The following is a 22,994-nucleotide window of genomic DNA, read 5'->3' as shown; positions in this document are numbered from 1 at the left end:
ACCAAAAACGTGGATAGATGGCAGCATTTGCGCAAAACTGAAGGAACTACCACAATTAACCACAAGTGACTGGAAATATGGTCAAATACAAACAGTGCCCTCCGTAATGTAATAAACAGGCAAACCGTCAGTACAGAGACAAAGTGGAGTCACAATTCAATGGCTCAGACACAAGACATACAGTACCAGTCAAAGGTTTGGACACAACTACTCATTCCAGGGTTTTTCTTTATTTTTGCTATTTTATGCATTGTAGAATAATAGTGAAAACATCAAAACTATGAAATAACACACATGGAATCATGTAGTAACCAAAAAAAGTGCTAAACAAATCAAATATATTTGAGATTCTTCAAAGTAGCCACCCTTCGCCTTAATGACAGCTTTGCACACTCTTGGCATTTTCTCAACCAGCTTCAAGAAGTAGTCACCTGGAATGCAGTTCAATTAACAGGTGTGCCTTGTTAAAAGTTAATTTGCGGAATTTCTATCCTTAATGCGTTTGAACCAATCAGTTGTGTTGTGACAAGGTAGGGTTGGTATACAGAAGATAGCCCTATTTGGTAAAAGACCAAGTCCATATTATGGTAATAACAGCTCAAATAAGCAAAGAGAAATGACAGACCATCACCACTGTAAGACATGAAGGTCAGTCAATCTGGAAAATTTCAAGAACTTTGAAAGTTTCTTCAAGTGCAAAAATTATCAAGTGCTATGATGAAACTGGCTCTTATGAAGACCGCCACAGGAAAGGAAGACCCAGAGTTACCTTCGCTGCAAAGGATACTCTAGTTCATTAGAGTTGCCAGTTTGACACCCCAGCTCTACTGCATACATATATTTGTGTTCCTCATATCTTATCAGTTGCATATCACTTTTTATAGGCCTGGGATTGGATGCCATCAATTTTCCTCCCCAGATGAGCATCTGTGATTGGCCAGAGCTGAGGCAGATCTTCACTTAGCAGTCTGCCACTAAGACTCGACTCAGGTAGGAGTGTGGTCGCGTGTTCGATGGGACGGATGCCTGTGTGACTCCCATTCTCTCTGTTGACGAGGTGATCTCCCACCCCACAACCAGGAGAGGGCCTCCTTCCACAGGGACGCCCAGCGAGAGGTGACCCCGAGCCCCGCACCTGTCCTGTCCCGCACCCCTGCTGACCCCTGCCTGGCCCGGGACACCTTCATAGGGGAACACACACGTCCCGTTCCAGAGGAGTCTGGATTCAAACCAGCAGAGGTAAAACAGTTGCTCTTAGCTGGAATTATTGAGTGTAACGCAGCCAAAGTACAGTTGTAGTTTGTTCCAGTCATTGGCAGCAGAGAACTGGAAGGAGAGGCGGCCAAAGAAAGAATTGGTTTTGGGGGTGACCAGAGAGATATACCTGCTGGAGCGCGTGCTACAGGTGGGTGCTGCTATGGTGACATTATAAACCATGACATTTAATATAATTGCAGAGTAAATACTGACCTTGAATACATTTTTTTCTGAACATTATCAGTTTTGACATGCCAAACAGGTCATCAAGGAAACTAAATTACCATAAATACGGTGTGTTTGTACACAATCTCACTGTTTCAAGTGCAACTAGCATCATTTATCTACTGTAGCCTGATGGAATTGACTTCCGACGGGTGGTGTCACTGCTACGCATTGCTGGTCTCTTACTGTGTCTGACACAAGACAATGACCTGATGAACCACCTTGTTAAGAATGTTCACTTCATCCATAAAGGTAAGTCAAAGACCGTAGAGTTTGTGTGTTTGAAGTACAGTTCACAATTATACTGTTTTCAAATGCCTCTAGCATAACTCATCAATGGTGAGTTAAGAATGTTCACTTCCTCCCCCCAAAATAGTCTATCTATTGTCCCCTCAAACAAGTGACTGTATTGTAAGAATATTTCGAAGATAAATACACAACTCAGAGGACGAGAGGTCAATAGAGTACTAACGATCAATGGAAATGTTTCTTCTGTAATATCAATGGGTCAGAGACATGGGAGGATTTCAGTCCGGGACTCATAGATACATGGCAAGTTCTCATTGGTCCAAATTGTTTATACACTGAACCTGAAAAAGGATACTTGTTATTTGGCCATTGGCCCAGTTTTATTGCAAGGATTTCTAATTGGTCAACCACAGGCTAGGGCTGGATTATAAAGTACATCCTGTCCCTTTATTCTCTGGAGAGAATCACTCTGAAGAGAATCACTCTGAAGAGAATCACTCTGAAGAGAATCACTGAGGACAGGGGAGAATGAACATCTACCTACCGCATGATTTCTACTCTTTGAGTAAACCTATTTTCCTCCCCCTGATTTGCTTTGGGGTCTGTGTTATTGAAGAGTAACATCAACTGCTAACAATATAAAGGCCTCACTCATTGGTATGCTTAACTCTGGAATGCAATGTGACTACGTTAGTGTCCCAAGGACTCTAGGTCTGGTGAGATTGTGCCCTTTTAATCTGTCTGACTCTAAGCATCTGACTGCCTCCCCGGGTTGAGCCCCTCTGACGCCTCCTCAGCTTCCTCTGATGGGGGCGACAGGAGGACAGGAGAGGGGTGGAGGGCAGGGCTCCCATGAGAAACTCTGTGAATTGCCTCAACATCTCACATGACTGTGGCAGGACGAGCTAGTTAGTGTCAGGAGAAATACAGTATTATGATTTATTATAAACTGAATAAACTTTTTTTTTCTTAATGGAGATGCAGTCGTATCAGGTGAGAGCCCATGGCTATCAGACATACTGTTCTAGAACTAGTCTTTGTTTTGTTAATAGTGGTTATGGAGTCGGGCAGCTTGGGTATGAGAAACCAAAATACTTTCAGGGCTCATATTCCCATGTCTTTCGCCGAATGGGCTGTTTTATAGAAAATGTCACCTCTGAAATGACTGAGCAAAAAAGACTGTGTATAAAATAAGTAATACAAATACTGATCTATTTTGTATGCTAAAAACATTTAGATTTTTTTATACTAATACATTTTCTCAGAGAAAATTATTTTAATGGCAAATTCCACCCAAAAACAATCTTTAGGTATTTGTTTCACTAGTTAATTGTTGACAAAGTCCCAACATATTCATGATACAGTATGTAACTTAAAAAATACAGAAATCAACCCGTATAAATGCATTTTGTTGGAAAGCAGATTGAACCAGGTTTTCTTCTGGGATTTTACCTGTGCTGTTTGTCTGGCAGTTTAATGTGTTTCATAACCCGTAATGAGTGTGTTTCCTCAGTGTGTCTCGACAGAAGGTTAAATGTTCCTGTTATTTCCACTGGGCCATTTCCCTCCACCAAGTTGATTGCACAAGATGTTCAGCAATTATTCCAGAAAGCTCAATAGTGACCTTGAACAATAACAATTATAGAAACCATCTCACTGAGATGTGGACAAAATCCTGAGAGGAACTGGAGTCTCTCAACACCTGCAAAGAATAGGAATGCAAAAGATGGCATATCCTTACACCTGCAAATACTGAGACATACATGTTTGGCCCATACATCTTTTCAGAAACTGTATATCGTTGTTAATTTTCACGTCCATGTACAGTGGGGAGAACAAGTATTTGATACACTGCTGATTTTGCATGTTTTCCCACTTACAAAGCATGTAGAGGTCTGTCATTTTTATCATAGGTACACTTCAACTGTGAGAGACGGAATCTAAAACAAAAATCCAGAAAATCACATTGTTTGATTTTTAAGTAATTAATTTGCATTTTATTGCAAGCAATAAGTATTTGATCACCTACCAACCAGTAAGAATTCCGGCTCTCACAGACCTTTTAGTTTTTCTTTAAGAAGCCCTCCTGTTCTCCACTCATTACCTCTATTAACTGCACCTGTTTGAACTCGTTATCTGTATAAAAGACACCTGTCCACATACTCAATAAAACAGACTCCAACCTCTCCACAATGGCCAAGACCAGACAGCTGTGTAAGGACATCAGGGATAAAATTGTAGACCTACACAAGGCTGGGATGGGTTACAGGACAAAAGGCAAGCAGCTTGGTGAGAAGGCAACAACTGTTGGCGCAATTATTAGAAAATGGAAGAAGTTCAAGATGTAGGTCAATCACCCTCGGTCTGGGGCTCCATGCAAGATCTCACCTCGTGGGGCATCAATGATCATGAGAAAGGTGAGGGATCAGCCCAGAACTACACGGCAGGACCTGGTCAATGACCTGAAGAGAGCTGGGACCACAGTCTCAAAGAAAACCATTAGCAACACACTACACCTTTTTGTTTTCAGTGTATGCCTACTTTGTTGGTTGATATCCTCAAAATAGTTTTCAGTTATGCCGGATTTCACCGTCTCTGTAATAATACTACAATAAAAAGTGTGACCATTTCCAGTACTTTTGTTAAGATGATTATCTCCATTCTTCAACAGTTAGTGCCCATCTGGAACCTTGGGATGTCCATACCCTTACTCTAACCCTACCCTTAACACTTAACATAACCAATTAAAATGTCAACTTAAATTGGGTAGAGATGTACCAATGATCCCAGATAGCAAGGATCATTCTTCAACACTGTTGTAAAATGGGATCTGTGATATAGTAAATTGGGATCTGGGATATAATCATAATGCCACTGGGCCATTATGTGTTAGCTACAGTACAATATATTGTGACTTTCCTACAGTGGATGAAACTAAGCTTTGATGAAAGTTCTTGTATTTCTTTGAGATCTAACCGAAGCCACAATGCATCTGACATTCCGAATAAGACTTCAACACAACACCCAACTGTGATTTGTAATCACAAAAACTTGAATACCGCTGTGTAGGTTTTATTGCCATTGCAATCTGTCAGGCATTTGTTTCTCTCCCAAGATAAAGGATATTATTCCGTTTATTTGTGCTCTACTGTGCACAACATGATTATGACAATCTGATTCGCTGATTGATGAGCATGAACACTAAATAACTCTTGTGATGACGAATACTAATATTTATGCAGTGTTAGATGGGGGGTATTAGCATAAAATTGATTAGGAGTTGTTTTTCTAGCCAGGAAGTCATGCTGGCAATGTGTTTTTCAGATTGAGTTGATTTTTTTTAAATGCAAATTGAAAACTATTTCTAATGGAGTTTGGATTTTAAAATGGCCTTTACATTTTGTTCCAATGCATGTGGTTTCAAAACAAACACTTCCCTCCTATGTGGTGAATTAATGGTTGTATTAGCCCCAATCATGCTCTTGATAAAACAGTAAGTATAATGATGATCAAATGTATTTATGTAATATTAAAGTGTTACCAAATCTACTGACTCACTGTTTACCTCAGAAGCCATGTAATATACATGGAGGGTACAAAACATTAGGAACACCTGCTCTTTCCATGACATACTGTAGACTGACCCAGTGAATCCAGATGAAAACTACGATCCCCTATTAATGTCACTTGTTAAATCCACTTCAATCAGTGTAGATGAAGGGGAGGAGACAGGTTAAAGAAGGATTTTTAAGCCTTGAGACAATTGAGACATGGATTATGTGTGTGCCATTCAGAGCGTGAACGGGCAAGACAAAATGCCTTTGAATGGGGTATGGTAGTAGGTGCTAGGCGCACCGGTTTGAGTGTGTCAAGAACTGCAACCCTGCTGGGTTTTTCACGCTCAACAGTTACCTGTGTGTATCAAGAATGGTCCACCACCCAATGGACATCCAGCCAACTTGGCACAACTGTTGGAAGCATTGGAGTCAACATAGGCCAGCGTCCCTGTGGAAGGCAATCGACAGTCCATGCCCCTACGAATTGAGACTGTTCCGTGTCTTCAAACTAATTGCTGAGGGAAAGATGTACCTCCTAAGGAAAATTTAAAATATTCAGCTGCAATACTCCACGAAAAACTAACACAGAGCATTCAGAAGTATTTCAGTTATTAATGTTATTAATGTGAATGCTATTAATGTGATTAATGTGATATTAATGAGTAATCTGTCACAACTTGAGATGAAGAGGTATTCTCCTGTCTTTCTCCTCTTTTGCAGCGTTAGTACAGGATAGGTCATTGAAGAAGGTATGGGCCATCACCATAGTCATGTTTGGAGTGGTGCTATTTGACTTTACAGCAAACTTCATCGATGGGCCAGTCAAGGCTTACGTCTTCGATGTTTGCTCGTACATAAACAAAGAAAGAGGACTGCACTACCACACCCTTCTCACTAGTAAGCAATGGCTGATGACATGCAGTAGTCTCGCTCCCACTTTGTCAGAACCTGGTGTTGGGTTGATTGGCTGACATATATGCTGTCTGGATTGATATAGGTTTATATGTATTTATACTGAACAGAAATACAAACACAACATGTAAAGTGTTGGCACCTTGTTTCATATGCACAAAAAGCTCATTTTGTGCAAAAGCTCATTTCTCTCAGCTTTTGCGCACACATTTGTTCACATCCCTGTTAGTGAGCATTTCTCCTTTGCCAAGATAATCAATCCATTTAACAGGTGTGGCATATCAAGAAGCTGATTTAAACAGCATGATCATTACACATGTGCACCTTGTGCTGGGGGCAAAAGTCAAAAGTAACAGTCAGTAATCAAAAGTAACAGTCAGTATCTGGTGTGGCCACCAGCTGCATTAAGTACTGCAGTCCATCTCCCCCTCATGGACTGCACCAGATTTGCCAGTTCTTGCTGTGAGATATTACCACACTCTTCCACCAAGGCACCTGCAAGTCCCAGGACATTTCTGGGTGGAATGGCCCTAGCCCTCACCCTCCGATCCAACAGGTCCCAGACATTCTCAATGGGATTGAGATCCGGGCTCTTTGCTGCCCTTGGCAGAACACTGACATTCCTGTCTTGCAGGAAATCACGCACAGAACGAGCAGTATGGCTGGTGGCATTGTCATGCTGGAGGGTCATGTCAGGATGAGCCTGCAGTAAGGGTACCACATGAGGGAAGAGGATGTCTTCCCTGTAAGGCACAGTATTGAGATTCCTGCCTCAGTCCAGCCTCTCTCAGCCATCCTGTACCTGTCCCGTGGGTGTGATGTTTGGATATACCGATCCTGTGCAGGTGTTGTTACATGTGGTCTGCCACTGCGAGGATGATCGGCTGTCCGTCCTGTCACCCTGTAGCGCTGTCTTAGGTGTCACACAGTACAGATATTGCAATTTATTGCCCTGGCCACATCTGCAGTCCTCATGCTTCCTTGCAGCATGCCCAAGGCACGTTCACGCAGATGAGCAGGCACACTGGGCATCTTTCTTTTGGTGTTTTTCAGAGTCAGTAGAAAGGCCTCTTTAGTTTCCTAAGTTTTCATAACTGTGACCTTAGTTGCCTACCGTCTGTAAGCTGTTAGTGTCTTATCGACCATTCCACAGGTGCATGTTCATTAATTGTTTATGGGTCATTGAACAAGCATGGGAAACCCTTTACAATGAAGATCTGTGAAGTTAATTCATAAAAATCCAAATATCTTTGAAAGACAGGGTCCTGAAAAAGGGACGTTTCTTTTTTTGAGGTCATGATGGTGTGTGATGTATGGAATGCCGTTTGGGTCTTTGCGTGTCAAAAAGATACATGTCAAATAACACTATTTGGCATGTCAAATAACACTATTTGGCGTGTCAAATAAGCTTGTTGACCAATCAGGACCTGAATATGACTCCACATCTTATAATAATTGAATTTGTTCATACATTTTGTATGTAGTTATTACAAATTGATTACACAATCACTCGCATTTCATATGTCACAACGATTCATCGATATGTATGCTATGACGCTGGTAAAGTTGTTGTTTTGGAGTCTGAACTCTGAGGAGGACGTTGGGAAAAATATATTGGTTATTGAATAAACTGATACCCCATTTCATTGATCCCCAAGCCTTAGGTAAAGCTGTACAGTGCAATATGAATGTCAACACACACAATGGACTGACTGGGGAGGTGATTTCACGCAGTCACAGTCCCGCAATAAGAGCTACAATGCTAATATTTGCGTAAATTCATCACAGTTGTGTTCTGTGGGTGTCACCGAGTAGACTGATGCCCCATTTCATTGCTTCACATTCCAACCTTGTTTAACATGATCTAGTCTATATATGGCTTGATTCCACCAATTGTAACCTTCTGCATCACTTTTAAAGAGGTACTTTTATTTTGAAGGCAAACTGCAAATTCCACTATTGTGCATAACCCTTATTGTGGCTAGCTCTCATCACATACCTCAGTTCAGTCGAGCCTCACTAGCCAGATGAAACTAGCTGGCTGCTTATAACGTTAGCTTTGGGCAACAGGGTTAAGTAGCTGGCAGGCTATTTATTTTCATGAACTGAAGTTCAATTTCAATAGGCGAACAGCAAGTGGTAACCTAGCTAATACTTACACGTAAGGATTCCTAAATCATTGCTAAGAATAATGAAAATCACTGCAGTTTCCACTGGTCATTGTTTTCAGACTGGTTGTATTGGTTCTAGCTAGGAACCAAGCTTCAGCTAGCTAGCTACCCCAGAAGTTGTGGTCGAACAAAGAATGCTTTTGTAACGGCGTTCTTCGTTTGTCGAAAGGGAGTCGGACCGAATTGCAGCGTGTTGGTTACTTATGTCATTTAATGAAACAAATGACGATACATGAAATAACTTATAAATACAAAAAACAACAAACGGAACGTGAAAAAACCAATACAGCCTGTCTGGTGAACACTAACACAGAGACAGGAACAATCACCCACGAAATACACAGTGAAACCCAGGCTACCTAAATACGGTTCCCTATCAGAGACAACAAGAATCACCTGACTCTGATTGAGAACCGCCTCAGGCAGCCAAACCTAAACTAAACACACCCCTAATCAACCACAATCCCAATGCCTACAAAAAAAACAATACGACAACACAATAACATAAACCCATGTCACACCCTGGCCTGACCAACTAATTAACTAAAACACAAAATACTAAGACCAAGGCGTGACAGAACCCCCCCCCCTAAGGTGCGGACTCCCGGACGCACCTCAAAACCATAGGGAGGGTCCGGGTGGGCGTCTGTCCATGGTGGCGGTTCCGGCTCGGGACGTGGACCCCACTCCATAAATGTCATAGTTCCTCCCCTTCGCATCCTGGGATAATCCACCCTCGCCGCCGACCATGGCCTAATAGTCCTCACCCAGAACCCCACTGAACTGAGGAGTAGCTCGTGACTGAGGGGCAGCTCGGGACTGAGGGGCAGCTCGGGACTGAAGCAGCTCGGGACTGAGGGGAAGCTCGGGATTGAGGGGAAGCTCGGGACTGAGGGGAAGCTCGGGACTGAGGGGCAGCTCGGGACTGAGGGGCAGCCCAGCACTGAGAGGAAGCCCAGCCAGGCAGTTGAATCCGGCAGATCCTGGCTGGCTGGCAGTTCTGGCAGATCCTGGCTGACTGGCGGATCTGGAAGAGTCTGGTTGACTAGCAGATCTGGAAGAGTCTGGCGGATCTGGAAGAGTCTGGCTGACTGGCAGATCTGGAAGAGTCTGGCTGACTGGCGGATCTGGAAGAGTCTGGCTGACTGGCGGATCTGGAAGAGTCTGGCTGACTGGCGGATCTGGAAGAGTCTGGCTGACTGGCGGATCTGGAAGAGTCTGGCTGACTGGCGGATCCTGGCAGACTGACGGCTCTGGCTGCTTCATGCTGACTGATGGCTCTGGCTGCTCCATGCTGACTGGCGGCTCTGGCTGCTCCATGCAGATTGACAGCTCTGGCGGCTTCTTGCAGACTGACAGCTCTGGCTGCTCTATGCAGACTAACAGCTCTGGCAGCTCCTTGCAGACTGGCAGCTCCTTGCAGACTGGCAGCTCCTTGCAGACTGGCAGCTCCATGCAAACTGGCAGCTCCTTGCAGACTGGCAGCTCCATGCAGACTTGCAGCTCCATACAGACTGGCAGCTCCATGCAGACTGGCAGCTCTGGCTGCTCCATGCAGACTGGCAGCTCAGGCTGCTCCGAACAGGGAGGAGGCTCCGGCAGCGCTGTAGAGGAGGAAGGCTCTAGAAGCGCTGAACAGGCGGGAGACTCCGGTAGCGCAGGAGAGGAGAAAGGCTCCGACAGCGCAGGAGAGGCGAGGCGCACTGTAGGCCTGATGCATGGTGCTGGCACTGGTGGTATTGGGCTGAAGACACGCACAGGAAGCCTGGTGCGGGGAGCTGCTACCGGATGGCTGGGGTGTGGAGGTGGTACTGGATAGACCGGACCGTGCAGGTGCACTGGAGCTCTTGAGCACCGAGCCTGCCCAACCTTACCCGGTTGAATACTCTCGGTCGCCCTGCCAGTGCGGTGAGGTGGAATAGCCCGCACTGGGCTATGTAGGCGAACCGGAGACACCGACCGCAAGGCTGGTGCCATGTAAGCCGGCCCAAGGAGACGCACTGGAGACCAGATGCGTAGAGCCGGCTTCATGGCATTTGGCTCGACGCTCAATCTAGCCCGGCCGATACGCGGAGCTGAAATATACCGCACCCGGCTATGCACCCGCACTGGGGACACCGTGCGCACCACTGCATAACACGGTGCCTGCCCGGTCTCTCTAGCCCCCCGGTAAGCACAGGGAGTTTGCGCAGGTCTCCTACCTGGCGTAGCCATACTCCCTGTAAGCCCCCCCAAGAAATTTTTGGGGCTGATTCCCAGGCTTCCATCCACGTCGCCGGGCTGCCTCCTCATACCAGGGCCTCTCCGCTTTAGCCGCCTCTAGTTCCTCCTTGGGGCGGCGATATTCACCAGGCTGAGCCCAGGGTCCTTTTCCGTCCAGTTCTTCCTCCCATGTCCAATTCTCCAAGTGGTGCAGTCTCTCCCACTGAAGCTGCTTCTGTTTCCTCTCCTGTGGCTCCTGCCTGTTAACACACTGCTCGGTCCGTGTGTAGTGGGTGATTCTGTAACGACGTTCTTCGTTTGTCGAAAGAGAGTCGGACCGAAATAATAACACAATAACATAAACCCATGTCACACCCTGGCCTGACCAACTAATTAACTAAAACACAAAATACTAAGACCAAGGCGTGACAGCTTTATTACCAATGTGGTATTGCAAACACATCGTTTGTGGCTGGTGTTTGCTTGTTTGCAGACTTTTTTGTACAGCTTTGACAGTGCTACTGATAGTTGTGATGGCGCTAGGTTTGCACGTGCAAATTCAGAACACACAACATTCTATAATAGAACTGTGTACACACTCTCTCTTTCCCCGTCCCTTTCTGTATGTTTGTGATTGTGTGGTTGGAGACAGGTGTGCTGGAGCCAGAGCAGATCCTCACCAGCTGCATCCCGTTCCATAATCAAGACCTCTACAAATGCTCAGTCCTGCTACTTCCACTCTGCCAGATTGTAATCTCTGCTAAGTCAGTTTATGATTCTAGCTATTTATGATTATTCAAGATCCTGTTACCTTGCTGTGTCTGTTTCCCTTTCCCTACCTGTTTATCCTCTCACTGCAGTTTTTCCACTCTGGCTCCTGTCTCCTGTTCCACATCTCACCACCCTGCTACCCTGTTCTGGATTCACCACACCACCACTCCATTGGATTCCTCTCTGGACCTGTTTACCCTGTTCCAAGCCAGCTCACTCCAACCTCAGCCTCCACATCTAGTTTCCTTCCATTCATCCGAGCTTCCCCGGATCTGCACTCCATATCTCCCTGTGTTACAATACATACCTTGGTTCATTCATCCCTGTTTCCTCGTCCGAGTCTGCTCTTGGGTTCCCCTGTGTCACTCCGCCTAACAGATGGGGGGTTTTGCATCAACATGTTGGGGTGTTTTGTATCATCTGCCCATTCAGCACATTTTTTATTTATTTATTTTTTAATCTTTTTTTAACCAGGCAAGTCAGTTAAGAACAAATTGTTATTTTCATGACGGCCTGGGAACTCTTTGAACTAGGTGTTATGAGAATTATGTTCAAGATGTTCATAAACCAATTCAATTAAACTACTCAGTCTGCAAACCAAGATTTGTAACAGACGGAGGCCCAGTCTACAATAGTCAAATGCTTCTGAAGTCCACAATACAAAGACATCCATTTTATAGCGGCGCACATACTTCCACACAAACAGCAGATATCATACGCACATACATACACACGAACAGTAGGTATCCTACGCACATACTGTATCAGTACCCAGCCGACAAAGATTAGGGACCGTGAGAAGCACTCCCTGTCCTTTTCCAAATCTCTCAGTGGCCCCTAGCCAGGGTCGGCACCGACTCTTGCTCAGACAGTCTGTGTTTAAAACCTGTTAGGGATAGGGGGCAGCATTTTCACTTTGGATGAATTGCGTGCCCATAGTGAACTGCAGCCTACTCTGTCCTAGATACTAATATATGCATAATATTATTACTATTGGATAGAAAACACTCTGAAGTTTCTAAAACTGTTTGAATTATGTCTGTGAGTATAACAGGATTCATAGGGCAGGCAAGTCATTGCCTATTCACATCCAAACAAGATATGGATATGTTCGCACTTCCTACGCCTTCCACTAGATATCAACAGTCAGTAGAATGTGGAATGAAGCCTCTAGTGTGATGTATGACCGGATGAGAGGGGAATGAGTCAGGGGTCTGTCAGAATGCCAGTTCCTGGTTGCGCACATTACTGTTGATATCGCCTGCGTTCCATGACTCTGTAGACAAAAATGAATGCTCCGGTTGGAATGTTTTGGATATATATGAAAATAACATCATGAAGATTGATTCTCTACTTACTTTGACCAGTTTATTCGACCTGGAATATAACTTTTTGAAGTTTTCGTCTGAGTTCGCCTGGACCAGCGCCAGCTTTTGGACATGTGAACTAACCATGCTAGCAAAAGCAGCTAATTGGACACTAGTAATGGACATTATGGAACAAACAATGATTTATTGTGGAACTAGGACTCCTTGCACTACATTCTGATGAAAGATCATCAAAGGTAAGGGAATATTTATGATGTAATTTTATATTTCTGTTGACTCCAACATGGCGGAGAAATATTGTTACGTCTTAGCGCCGTTTTAGATAATTGCATGGTATGCTTTTTTCGTAACGTTTAAAAAAAAATCTGACACAGCGGTTGCATTAAGAACCAGTGTGTCTTTAATTATATGTAAAACATGTATCTTTCGTCAAAGTTTATGATGAGTATTTCTGTTATCTGGCGTAGTTCTCTGTAATTACTCCGGATATTTTGGAGGCATTTCTGAACATGGCGTCAATGTAAACAGAGATTTGTGGATATAAATATGCATATTATCGAACAAAACATAAATGTATTGTGTAACATGATGTCATATGAGTCATCTGATAAAGATTATCAAAGGTTAGTGATTAATTTTATCTCTAATTCTGCTTTTGTGACTCTATCTTTGGCTGGGGAAAATGGCTGCGTGTTTTTTTGGATTTGGTGGTGATCTAACATAAATATATGTTGTGTTTTCACTGTAAAACATTTTAAAATCGGACACGATGGGTCGATTAACAAGATGTTTATCTTTCATTTGCTGTATTGAACTTGTTCCGTTAGCGGAACGTGTGTCCTAGACAGGATTATTAAGATACTGTAGAGACATATTTGTACAGATATATTGTTTTACTGACTAAAACTACACCCATCATTATTAATTATGATTTTACTGACTAATCAATTTCATACAATTATATGGTTTCAGGGTGGAGTATACGGTTTCTGGGTGGAGTATTCTGTGTTGATGGAATTTGAAGTAGTGGTGGTACACTTTGGCCAAGGACGTGAGGGTTTATGTTTCCTCCTGCTCGGTGTGTGCTCAGTGCAAGGCTCCTAGGCACCTGCCCCGAGGGAAATTACAACCCCTTCCCGTTCCACAGCGGCCTTGGTCACACCTGTCTGTGGACTTCTTGACCGATCTTCCTCCGTCACAGGGCAACACCACGATCCTGGTCGTTGTGGATCGGTTTTCCAAGTACTGTCGTCTCCTCCCTTTGCCCGGTCTCCCTACGGCCCTACAGACTGCGGAGGCCCTGTTTACACACGTCTTCTGGCACTACGGGGTGCCTGAGGACATAGTTTCTGATCGGGGTCCCCAGTTCATGTCCAAGGTTTGGAAGGCATTCATGGAGCACCTGGGGGTCTCGGTCAGCCTTACCCCAGGTTTTCACCCCGAGAGTAATGGGCAAGTGGAGAGAGTAAACCAGGATGTGGGTAGGTTTCTGCGGTCGTATTGCCAGGACCGGCCAGGGGAGTGGGCAACGTTCATTCCATGGGCAGAGATGGCCCAGAACTCACTCCACCACTCCTCTACTAACTTATTGCCCTTCCAGTGTGTGTTGGGGTATCAGCCGGTTCTGGTACCATGACATCAGAGCCAGACCGAAACTCCTGTGGTGGATGAATGGGTGAGGCTCTTGAGGGAGACCTGGGAGGCCGCCCACGGGTGCCTGAAATGGGCTGAAGGGCGGCAGAAGGCAAGAGCTGACCGTCACCACAGTGAGGCCCTGGTGTTCACACCGGGGGACCGGGTCTGGCTCCTGACCCAAAACCTGCCCCTCTGCCTGCCCTGCCGGTAGCTGGGTCCGCAGTTTGTGGGGCCATTTAAAGTCCTGAGGAGAATAAACGAGGTGTGTTGCAGGTTACAGCCCCCCATATTACTGTATTAACCCCTCATTTCATGTGTCTCTCAGGCCAGTGGTGGCTGGTTCGCTTCAAGAAGCTGAGGTGCGGGAGGTCCCTCCGCCCCCCCTGGACATTGAGGGGGCCCCGGCGTATACAGTTCGGTTCATACTGAACTCAAGGCGTCGGGTGGGGGGCCTTCAGTACGTCATGGATTGGGAGGGGTACGGAGAGATGCTGGGTGCCGGTGGAGGACGTATTAGACCCATCTCTTCTGAGGGAGTTTCACCACCTCCACCCGAATCGCCCTGCGTCTCGTCCTCCGGGTTGCCCTCGAGGCCAGCATCGGCGTGCTGCAGGAGCCGTGCGTCGGGGGGTACTGTCGCAACTTCCCTGTTCGGGTGGTATCGGCAGTTGGCGTCGCCGGCCTACTAGCTAATCACCTATCCATGTTTCCTTTTCCATTTGTTTTGTCTTTGGTTCATTCACACCTGGTTTTTATTTGCTTTATTTTCTGTGTGTATATTTACCTCTGTTTCCCCGCTTAGGTTTGTGCGGGATTATTTTCTTGTTTCTCGTGGAGGCTTTCCTCAGTGTATTTCGCGTGTGTTTATTATAGTAAGGTGCGTTGTGGTTTTGTGCCTTACGGGAGTACTGTTAGTTCCCATTGTCTTGGGCGTTGTTTTGGGGTATTGTACTTTACCGTTTTTTTTGGACTTGCCCTTATTAAAATATAAGCTACACTGACATCTCTGCTCTCCTGCGTTTGACTCCTTACTTACCTTCAGTGTATAAATGCAACATTTGCATCATATGATGGTGTGTTTTGCCTCATCATGATGGTGTGTTTTATGATTAAAAAAATATATATATTTAACCTTTATTTAACTATGCAAGTCAGTTAAGAACAATCAATCAATTAAATGTATTTATTAAGCCCTTTTTACATCAGCCGATGTCAGAAAGTGCTGTACAGAAACCCAGGCAAAAAACCCAAACAGCAAGCAATGCAGATGTAGAAGCACGGTGGCTAGGTAAAACTCCCTAGAAAGTCTGGAACCTAGGAAGAAACCTAGAGGAACCAGGCTTTGAGGGGTGGCCAGTCCTCTTCTGGCTGTGCCGGGTGGGGATTATATTAGAACATGGCCAAGATGTTCAAACTTTCATAGACGACCAGTTGGGTCAGATAATAATAATCACAGTGGTTGTAGAGGGTGCAACTGGTCAGCACCTCAGGAATAAATGTCAGTTGGCTTTTCATAGTCGATCACTCAGAGTTAGAGACAGCAGGTGCAGTAGAGAGAGAGTCCAAAACAACAGGTTCGGGACAAGGTAGCACGTCCAGTGAACAGGTCAGGGTTCCATAGCCGCAGGCAGAACAGTTGAAACTGGAGCAGCAGCATGACCAGGTGGACTGGGGACAGCAAGGAGTCATCAGGCCAGGTAGTCCTGAGGCATGGTCCTAGGGCTCAGGTCCACCGAGAGAAGAGAGAGAGAATTAGAAGGAGCATACTTAAATTCAGACAGGACACCGGATAAGACAGGAGAAATACTCCAGAAGTAACAGACTGACCCTAGCTCCCCAACACATAACCTATTGCAACATAAATACTGGAAGCTGAGAATGGAGGGGTCGGGAGACACTGTGGCGCCATCCGACGATACCCCTGGACAGGGACAAACAGGCAGGATATAATCCCACCCACTTTGCCAAAGCACAGCCCCCACACCACTAGAGGGATAACTTCAACCTACTACCCTGAGAGAAGGCTAAGTATAGCCCACGAAGATGGCACAAACCCGAGGGAAGATCACGTCAATGACTCAACTCACTCAAGTGATGCATCCCTCCTAGGGACGGCATGGAAAATAACCAGTAAACCAGTGACTCAGCCCTCGTAATAGGGTTAGAGGCAGAGAATCCCAGTGGAGAGAGGGGAACTGGCCAGGCAGAGACAGCAAGGGCGGTTCATTGCTCCAGTGCCTTTCCGTTCATCTTCACACTCCTGGGCCAGACTACACTCAATCATAGGACCTACTGAAGAGATGAGTCTTCAATAAAGACTTAAAGGTTGAGACTGAGTCTCTCACATGAATAGGCAGACCATTCCATAAAAATGTAGCTCCATCAGTGCTCAGACTGTCTGCAATAGGCTGAGAGAGGCTGGACTGAGGGCTTGTAGGCCTGTTGTAAGGTCCTCACCAGACATCACCGGCAACAACGTCTCCTATGGGCACAAACCCACCATCGCTGGACCAGACAGGACTGGCAAAAAGTGCTCTTCACTGACGAGTCACGGTTTTCTCTCACCGCGGGTGATGGTCAAATTCGTGTTTATCGTCGATGGAATGAGCGTTACACCAAGGCCTGTACTCTGAAGTGGGATCGATATGGAGGTGGAGGGTTCGTCATGGTCTAGGGTGGTGTGTCACAGCATCATCAGACTGAGCTTGTTGTCATTGCAGGCAATCTCAACGCTGTGCGTTACAGGGAAGACATCCTCCTCCCTCATGTGTTACCCTTCCTGCAGGCTCATCCTGACATGACCCTCCAGCATGACAATGCCACCAGCCATACTGCTCGTTCTGTGCGTGATTTCCTGCAATACAGGAATATCAGTGTTCTGCCATGGCCAGCAAAGAGCTCGGATCTCAATCCCATTGAGCACGTATGGGACCTGTTGGATCGGAGGGTGAAGGCTAGGGCCATTCCCCCCAGAAATGTCCTGGAACTTGCAGGTGCCTTGGTGGAAGAGTGGGGTAAAATCTCACAGCAAGAACGGGCAAATCTGGTGCAGTCCATGAGGAGGAGATGCACTGCAGTACTTAAAACTTCTTAGGGCTGCAATCCCGTTAACGGGATTGATATGACAACAGCCAGTGAAAGTGCAGGGTGCCAAATTCAAAACAACAGAAATCTCATAATTACAATTCCTCAAACATACATGTATCTTATACCGTTTTAAAGGTAATCTTGTTGCAGCCATAAGAAGTTTTAATGCAGCTGGTGGCCACATCAGATCCTGACCTATTTTTACACATTATTCAATTTTTGTTAGTCACATGTCTGTGGAACCTGTTCAGTTTATGTCTCAGTTGTTGAATCTTATGTTCAGACAAATATTTACACGTTAGTTTGCTGAAAATAAACGCAGGTGACAGTGAGAGGACGTTTATTTTGTTTGCTGAGTTTATATTAGCTGTCTACACTGAGTATACCAAATATTTGGAACACATTTAAATGCAGGGAAACTGAATTCCATTTTACCTCATTTCTGCCAGCATGTCACCTGTGCAACTAGAGGCGAAAAAACTCACCTTTACACCACACAGAAACGCGTACAAACCTATCCCTCAGCCTCTCTTTGTCAAATCTAACCATAACTCTATCCTCCTGATTCCTGCTTACAAGAAAAAAGCTCAAACAGGACGTACCAGTGACAAGCCCAATAGATGGGTTATCTGACACTGTCACGAAAACGATGTGCACGGTTAAATGGGGAAGAGGTCCGTGAGTTGTTGTGATTCTAGATGGCCAGATAGCTACCACAATGACAAGAACCTGCCATGTGGGAAATCCCAAGTGACTCGTTTCAGGTAGTTTCATCTTGTTCTTGAAACCATTTCTTGTTTTGAGGTGTTTTGACTGATTTCATGGCTAAAATGTACAAGCTATACAACAACTGTAACGATGCATTTGAGGGATAACAAATGCTCATTGTGCAAATTTATTGACACTGAACAAAAATATAAATGAAACATGCAACAATTTCCAAGGTTTTACTGAGTTACGGTTCCTATGAGGAAATGAGTCAATTGAAATACATTCATTAGGCCCTAATATATGCATTTCACATGACTGGGAATACAGATATGTATAAGGGCACATGGCGAGACCAAAATGCAGACACAGGAGGCAGATGGTTGACCTCCAATATTTATTATACCAAAAGGGGTAGGCAAAGGGCAGGTCGGGGACAAGCAAGAGTTCATAAACCAGGTCAGAGTCCAAACAGTACCAGGCGATAGGCAGGCTCGAGGACTGCCTATCACTCAATCACATGACCTAATGAAGAGATAAGTCTTCAATAAAGACTTAGAGGTCGAGACCGAGTCTGCGTCTCTCACATGGATAGGCAGAACGTTCCATAAAAATGGAGCTCTATTGGAGAAACCCTGCCTCCAGCTGTTTGCTTAGAAATTCTAGGGACAGTAAGGAGGCCTGCGTCTTGTGATCGTAGCGTACGTGTAGGTATGTACGGCAGGACCAAATCAGAAAGATTTGCCCATGTAATGCTTTGTAGATCAGCAGTAAAACCTTGAAATCAGCCCTAGCAGGAAGCCAGTGTAGAGAGAACACATTCTTATTTACAATGACGGCCTACCAGAGAACAGTGGGTTAAATGCCTTGTTCAGGGGCTGAACAACAGATTTTTACCTTGTCAACTCTGGAATTCGATCCAGTAACCTTTCGGTAACTGTCCCAACTCTCTAACCACAAGACTATCTGCCACCACATCATGATGTGTTTTGCATCATCATAATGATGGTGGGTTTTGCATCATCATGATGATGGTGGGTTTTGCATCATCATGATTATGGTGGGTTTTGCATCATCATGATGATGGTGGGTTTTGCATCATCATAATGATGGTGGGTTTTGCATCATCATGATGATGGTGGGTTTTGCATCATCATAATGATGGTGGGTTTTGCATCATCATGATGATGGTGGGTTTTGCATCATCATGATGATGATGTGTTTTGCATCACCATGATGGGGTGTTTTGCATCATCATGATGGTGTGGCAAGTGACACTTTGCTTCTTGAAAACCTGCTGGGACTATATTAACAGTGGACTAATGAAAAAATATGATTTTTCCTTTAAGTTATCATGGAGTTAATGTGATTATTTTGACATTTTAGAAGACATTTTAGTCATGAGTAAACAGTACACGACCCTCAGAGCTCACTCAGCCAGTCAGTCAGTGATTGCGTGAGTGAACAAGCATGTGGGGAGGTATTTCAGTGTACTTGCGAGAGAGCAGGCGGACTCATTGATGGCAGGGAAACCGGCACAGGGTGGTGTGAGTTTGTGTATAGTAGGCTCTAATCCAGCAGATACTCAGTCATGGTTTGGAATTGAGAGAGGGGTGGCGCATGACCTGCTAGTCACCGTAGCTCTGGTATGTGGAGGTGTGTGTGTTTTCTTCATACAGAGAGGATGGTTGTAATGATATTTGTCTTTTGTGTTGTTCATTAGCTTTGCAGTCACACGGCCTGAACAAACCATATTCCTTGACCTTCGTTTTGACTACCCTCACAACTCACAAAAATGTATTAGCTTGTGAATTTAGAGGTGACAACTCGAGTCAATTAGTGGATAAATGCATGGAAATATACAAATAAAGAAACCAAAACATTTCATGTTGTGTTGAAAAAGGCCATGTCCAAGAGGTTTGAAGTATCTATTGATTATTATTTTAGAACTAGAGTTGTTTCCATCTCTAGATGTTTTTAGAGATTAGTGAAATGTATTATTTTTAAGCATGTGGAATGTGAATAGGATTTATGGTTTTATATCCATTCATTCTAACTCGCACTGTATCTCCAACCATCAAATTAGAATACTGTGAAACTTTAATTCCTTGATTATTCTCATCTATGACTGCATTTTTGGCCGATTTACAAGGGTCTGTACTCCCAAAGTTGTTGACTGTTTTTTATTCTAGGCAGTTACTGTAGCTAGCAGTTCAAGACACATTTCAGTTGAATGCATCCAGTTGTACAACTGACTAAGTATCCCTTTCCCTTTCTCAGCTGTTAGCAGCCATTGGCCAGCAGTTTCTTACTGGCGATAAAAATGGATGATTGCCACCATTTTATGTTGTTGTTGTCATTACTCAATTATTTAATGTAACAAATCAAACACAACCTCAAAAATTCATGGTAATTAATGGTAAACCTGTAAACAATTCCTGTAGACTCTGTGTTTACTTGAAACAGGCAATTATTTGCTGAATTGTGCTGTTGCTCGGTTGTTTGAGACTTAAAAATAAAAAAAAGATGGTAATGCAGATGTGACTTTTTCTAAACTGCTTCTTTGGATGGATACAAAATGGATAAAGTTGTACTAGTTTCTCTGCAATACCATACCGTTTACCATAATGGAAGGAGGGGGCTAGCGTTGCAAAATTCCAGGAACGTTCAATAAATGCCATTGTTTTCCTGAAATCCCAGTTGGAGGATTTTCAGATTCAGAAGGGAATTAACAGGAAATCTAGAATTCTCCAACAAGGATTTCTGGGAAACCAGGGAATTTATTGAAAGTTCCCTAGAGGGGGCCAGTGATACTATATATACATTACATACATATATAGCCTACCATGTCTTTCTCTATATTTGGCTCTAGAGAGGGTTTTTGATATTATAGTCAGGGAGTATGCACGAATGTGTAGTGACATTTGTGGTACACAAAATGCGTAATTTATGAGAACGTTTAATTTGCAAGCAGGTTTCTTATAGGTAGGATGCAACATTTAGGGAACATATTGTGTGTCCAGACTTAATGCAGGCAGACACTTGACATCCAATCCTTAGTTTGACACACTCAAAAGTGCTGCACAATTTATGAGAAAGATTGATTTACAGGTTTCTCATTGTAGGGTACTGGTGTAAGAATTGAGGGAACATATGTCCAGATTATTGGGATATGTCTAACAGAACAAGCCACTTGTTCTGTGTGCAGGATCACACATACTACGTGACAAAACATATTTATCATTACTCTCAGGTTCTCTGAGATAACCCAGCCTCAACATTGGATTGTGACATGAACTTTATGTTCAGATGTAAGAAGCATTATTTTATAAATCAGACCTTGTGGGTATTAATACAGCACATGGTACAACCACTACAGGCAAATGTTTTTGCAGATAATCATATGCAATCCAGTAATTGTACTGTATTTATAAACATTTGCCTGAGGTGATTTTGAAAATGTTGAAAATGTCCATGAAGATAGTGTACTCACTATCTGATGATTGCTTACATTTACATAATTTAGCAGACACTCTTATCCAGAGCAATTTACAGTAGTGAGTGCATACATTTTCATACTGGTCCCCCGTGGGAAACGCGCCATGCTCTACCAACTGAGCCACACAGGACCTGGGCTATGACTCGTGGCCTTGGGCACCCATCACCTGACCTGATAACCAATCGGTATTGTGCATGTTGTCTTTTGCAGGGCTCGGGGGTGCCTTTGGGTACTTAATCTTAATCTTGTATTGCCGCTTTGCCTGTTTGATGGTTCAACTGAGGGCATAGCAGGATTCTTTATAAGCATCTGGATTAGTGTCCCGCTCCTTGAAAATGATAGCTCTAGCCTTGAGCTCGCTGTGGATGTTGCCTTTAATCCATGGCTTCCGGTTGGGATATGTACTTACATTTACTGTGGGGACAACGTTGTCAATGCACTTATTGATGAAGCCGGTGACTGAGGTGGTATACTCCTCAATGCCATTGGATGAATCCTGGAACATATTCCAGTGTGTGCCAGAAAAACATTCCAGTAGCGTAGCATCCGTATCATCTCACCACTTCCGTATTGAGCAAGTCACTGATACTTCCTGCTTTAGTTTTTGCTTGTAAGCAGGAATCAGGATGGTGGTGGCATCATGGTGGTGACATTGTCATGCTGTGGGGATGTTTTTTAGCGTCAGTGACTGGGAGACTAGTCAGGATCAAAGGAAAGATAAACGGAGCAAACTACAGAGAGATCCTTGATGAAAACCTGCTCCATAGGCCTCAGGACCACGAAGGTTCACCTTCCAACAGGACAACGACCTTAAGCACACAGCCAAGACAACGCAGGAATTGCTTCGGGACAAGTCTCTGAATGTCCTTGAGAGGCCCAGCCAGAGCCCGGACTTGAACACGATCGAACATCTCTGGAGAGACCTGAAAATAGCCATTCAGCGATGCTCCCCATCCAACGTGACAGAGCTTGAGAGGAACTGAAGAGAGGAAACTCCCTAAATACTCTAAATACCCCATAAATACAGGTATTCCAAGCTTGTAGTGTCGTACCCAAGAAGACTCAAGGCTGTAATCACTACCCAAAGTGTTCAAAAGGTACTGAGTAAAGGGTCTGTTTTTTAAAAATACATTTGCAAAATATTCTCAACCTGTTTTCGCTTTGGCATTATGGGTTATTGTGTGTTGATTGAGGAAAACCATTTTTTAAGCTGTAAAGTAACAAAATGTGGAAAAGTTAAGGGGTGTGAATACTTTCTGAATGCACTGTGTCTCTCTTTGGACCATTGTGAATAGTCTGTATCCATAATACAAATGTATCATCACTGTGTGGGACATACATGTATGTGTTTAAATGTCTCTTTTGTGTTCATACAATTGTACATACAGTGGGG

At 44.3% G+C, this 22,994-nt stretch overlaps 1 pseudogene; it reads left to right on the top strand.

Moving 5' to 3' along the window:
* Window positions 1-642: 642 nt before the first annotated feature.
* Window positions 643-22,994, top strand: part of LOC135547815 (membrane-associated transporter protein-like) — a 38,360-nt pseudogene continuing 16,008 nt past the window's right edge.

Source organism: Oncorhynchus masou, chromosome 11, assembly GCF_036934945.1.
Source record: "Oncorhynchus masou masou isolate Uvic2021 chromosome 11, UVic_Omas_1.1, whole genome shotgun sequence".
Classification (NCBI taxonomy): domain Eukaryota; kingdom Metazoa; phylum Chordata; class Actinopteri; order Salmoniformes; family Salmonidae; genus Oncorhynchus; species Oncorhynchus masou.
This window is presented reverse-complemented; position numbering and strand designations above follow the sequence as displayed.